Source organism: Anoplophora glabripennis, unplaced genomic scaffold, assembly GCF_000390285.2.
Source record: "Anoplophora glabripennis isolate ALB-LARVAE unplaced genomic scaffold, Agla_2.0 scaffold65, whole genome shotgun sequence".
In the NCBI taxonomy this organism is placed as follows: Eukaryota; Metazoa; Arthropoda; class Insecta; order Coleoptera; family Cerambycidae; genus Anoplophora; species Anoplophora glabripennis.
The window spans coordinates 1,153,554-1,158,557 of NW_019417609.1; positions in this window are offsets into that span (position 1 = coordinate 1,153,554).

A 5,004-nucleotide genomic window follows, 5' to 3' on the forward strand; every position below is an offset into this window, starting at 1 on the left:
TTAAGTTCTTGTTTTTTAACTAAAATGTCAGACGAGATTTCAAAAATTTATGTATATATACGGTATTAATTAATTATTAATTATTTTTACAATAACCAAGTCCAAGTAAAATATAACTCAATAGTAATGAAATGTTATAGTGTTACATGGCATAAAAGAGAGATGGTGATGATGAATGAAAACTCATTTCTCTTCATGTTAGCTTGTTGTAGTAGTCACAAATATTGGAACATTGCCCATAAATCTATCGATAATTTGACAAAGATTCTAGTAATTTATTTTCATCATCGTCCTCTACATCCATGTAATTCTTTTTAGTTTATGCAATTTAGATTATGCAAAATCTTCTATGACTTCAAAACGATGCTCAGTTTTTCAGCAAACTTTCGACCTCAAACAGGAAAGAGTAACAGTTTTTTTTTCTTTTTACTTATTCTTTTAGTGTAAATCCATGCGTCATTCACTGTCTCTGTCTAGTTTACCCTAATATGCTAAATTTTTTGAAAGGGACCGATATATTACTTAATATTTCAAACAGAAAATTATTATTTGCAGACGCATAGGTTGTATATGTTATCATGTTCTAAATTAGACAATCAGTTGGATCGGTTGAACTAAAGTATCTATACTATGCTCCATTCTATATGACACAAATTCAAGACAAATGTGCTGTTATCTGTAATGTCAGAATATTTTATTTTTAGCAGGAATCAATAGGTGAATCTATTGATTTACTCTATTTTATTTTATTTTTATAATGACCTTTCTCCTCACATTCATTCTACTCTTATTCTACTTTATCATATCGGTTGCTTTATAAAGCTTTTTTCAAGTCTATTTCAAATCGCTTACTGTATTTACTCAAGTCCTGGATATCTAATAAAATATTAATAATAATGGAATAGACAGAGAGTATACTGTTGTATATACAATTGATATGCTTACTAAGATTTAACTGAAATAAAAAGATATTTTAAATATTAAATCAAATATTAGCTGTCACCAGTACTTTCTTACAAAAGAAAAAAAAAATATTTTAAGTTTTAAAAGTAGTTACAAAAATACTTAAACTAGTACAATCTCAGTTGTGTTCTTTATAGGCAATATTTACCTACAGAGTTTTAAATGTTGGCATCTAATGTCAGTTGACATAACAGCGTACCTACTCTAAATTGATTTCGATTATTAAAATAGTAAGGCAATTAAATTAATTTTAATGAAATAAAATATTTTTTACTTATAAGGTGAGTAACAATAAAATTAAGTAATAGTTACTACCGTTACTTTTTATTGTTACTAATAAAAACGCTACAAATAGAAAAACGCCATTAAATCGGGACCATATCAAAAATGATTATCAATTATTTCAATGTCGTTTTACTATTATCAGTTAATGAAGAGTATCTAGGTACACCTATGTCATTAGTCATTAATGAAAACGAGACAAAGTTTTTATACATATTATATCATATTTAAAGGAATAAATTTCAACAGCATTATTTTTAAATCATAATAATTGATCCTATAATTAGATTATCACATATTAGATATTATAATATAATTTTATACTAATTTATTTATGTAAGTACTAAGTATTTATAATATATGTATATGTATCTAGAAAATAGTTTGTTAGGTACATTTATCTATTGGAAGTGAAATCTATCGTTATAATTTCAGTTGTTACTGATAAAGTTTGACATATTTCCTATTTGTGAATGATAAAGTACATCAACAGCTGTCACCAGGTAAAATTTAATATCGTAGTATCTCGTCACTGAAATAAGTTTCCCTTCACCAAATGCTGCATGAAATTTATTAAACTAAAACAAATCCTGAAGCCCGATTTTAAAACTTAGCTCCATATCTTTGAAATGTACCAAATGTTCCCAATTGAAGAAGATTTTTGACAAATGACTGTTAAACTTCATATTTGAGCAGGATGTCACCCTACGCTCCCTTATAGTTTCATATCGCAAAGACGGAAAAAGCAGGAAACATATAAAATGGTATTATTCTGAAAACTTTATTTGTGAAATCACATTAATATCACTTATTTTACTTTGATGTTTTTCTGAAAAATAATTTCAAATAAATTATGGTTATTCGTTCATTAATTACAAAAATACTTTTCCTGCATTTATTTTATATGTACCTACATAGTCAAATAAATTTTAGTCTAGTTGCAATTAAAAAATATATTTAAACATAATAACATCTGTTTATTATATTATATAATTTCATATTTAATAAGCACATAAAAAGTAATAAACACCCAAAAGAATACGATGTTTTAAACAAAGTAGTCGCAGTGAATACATGCTCCAGTTTAAATATGTACCTATTCTTTTTTATATACAGCGTGTTTGTTGAAATATGTATAGAAGGTGTGTTCCAAAGTAAACATGACATTTTAAATATAGTAATAAACAGTTTTTTTGGTAAAGCCAACTTATTTCATTCAAAACGGTACCCATATTATTTATGAAAATATGCTAAAGGCCTCATGATCGTTCAAGGTTTGGAAGTGAAATATATTTTGATCAAGAACCACTGTACTGAAAATACATATTTCCAGCTTGGTTTTGTGTAGTTCCCTATTAGTAGCTACTACTTGTAAATTTTGGAAATCTAACCAGTGGCGTTGGTCTTATGATGGATCCGAGGGGTTTCAATTGTCAAGTTTGAAAACTATATTTTCAGTGGTTCTCGAATAATTTATAAAGAACTAAGATTCATTTCCATTATTTGGAAAATTGTAGAGATCTCAGGAAGCATTATAGGAAGAAAGGTTAATAAACGTTTATTATTTTAACGACAGAAATTGAAGCCGAAAATTTAAGGTCAATTTTTATTTCACTCCCAAATTTTATACAAATTATGTTAGAAATTATAATTATTATAAGTAAATTTTCTATTATTAAATATATTAACAAAACAATTATTATGTAGGTACACACTAATAAAAAAATTAAAGTCCAGGTTTATGTAGGTATGTTTGTAACAACTACCCATTTCCTTTTGGAAGAACATCATAATTGAGAATATAAGAATGTAAGAAGATAAATTTACTTAGTAATTTTAGGCAATTAGTTATTAAACATGTCTATGAATAGAATGACACACTCAATATATTTATACGGAATAGCATAAAGAACAAAGAATGAACAATTCAAAATATATACCTAATAAAACATATTTCCTAATATTATACAGTCTATGTGCCAAAGAAAAAACAATTTAGGTCTACATATAGGTATAATTATTTTTCTAGTTGATTAAATTATTATTTATTATTTTATTACCCTTAATTTTAATTGAATACTATATTAAAATATAGTAGGTAATTATTTTTGTATACGTTTATGTAGGTATATAGATATGCATTTATATATCTAACTATAAGCTAAATGTTAATTTATAGGCTTGCCTTCATAGAAAAATTATAAGCAAGAAAAGCAATTAGCATTTCATTATTTTTATTTTCGTTTCTGTTCGATATTATTTGAACGTATATTCCATTTAAACCTATTATCAGATAGGAATAAATATTGTTCCAGAGCAATATTAACGATACACTTTAATGGTTTCTATTTTCTAATATCCAAGAATTGATTAATAATTATATTGAATGTCGATTGCCTTGAAACCTATTTGTAACTTTAAATGGAAAGGAAAGAACCTTTATAACTTTGTCTTTCCCTTAGTTTGGTCAAATAAAAATATTCTAAGATGAGTCAAATTTTCACTGGAGAACTTTATCTTTTAATGAATTTTTTAAGATGAAACATAAATATTACATTTTCAATAACAATCATTCTCAAAAAATGTCAGTAGATATTAGGTAAATGTGTGGATTCAAGGATGGTCAGTACTGAGGAAATATTATTTTCTGATAACAATTATCTTAATACAGTAAATGTTGATATCGTAAATTCTGAAATAAATTTTGTAACAAAAGATTTCAGGTATAGTATAGACTTTTATTTTTGTTCAGTTTATCTTTATTTGGAGGGTTTTCGAAAAAATGTAAAAATGGTTTAAGTTGGATTAAGTTACTCCAATTGTGAAGGTGCTCTATATTGTTAAAATTAGTTATGTAAGTCCTTACTGGACACAAATTGTTAAAGAGGGTGCCACAATTAAAATTCAAGTTCGCACGTATACGATCTTTCCATGTTCATTTGAGTACAAAAATTTAAGTAGGTACAGCAATATGAACATTGTAAAGGGCGATGATCGTTTTTTTTTTTTTGGTAAGAAAAATGCTTAACGGAGACATAACAATGCCAAACTTTTTAATATAATATGTACATACACAGAAAAAAATCTCTATCTGTGATTCGAGAATATCTTTATTTAGCATATCAATCACTATACTATACTATTTCTGCAATTGAACCAAATGTGCTGTTTAATAATTTTGTTAGCTGTGATTTATCGAACATGTAAATGATGATATGGTTTTCAACAAACTAGTAAATATAAAAAATAGTTGCGGGCCCAGATGGAATTTCACCTTATTTTTTAAAATTATGCACTGAAAGAAATGGGCTTAATAAACTGTTTATCTAGAATAATGTGTATAGCGAATATTAAAACTTTTATAACAAATATACAACTTTTATTAAAAAAAAGCAATCATCTCCATACTCATTATTCAATGAGTTTAACTGGAAGGTGCTTAATACACCTCATGCATCTATGAAATAAAGGTTATAATGAATTACTTATACATTATTATGTGTTATAGACTCTATGTTCCAATTGTATAGTAGGGAAGATTTATTGTATAAAGACCAGTATCCGAATTTGTATATAACAATTGTATTAACAGAATTCGTTCTTATACTGAATATGTTTCCGTTTTTAACGTGTAAAACGCATCTTATAATGGTTAAGTGATCGTCACCTCTCGGTGCATAATCGGTTATGATCGTTGTTAAGTTATATTCATAGTCTTGTAATAATAATCATATGTCAGACCCGATTATGCAGTGCGCC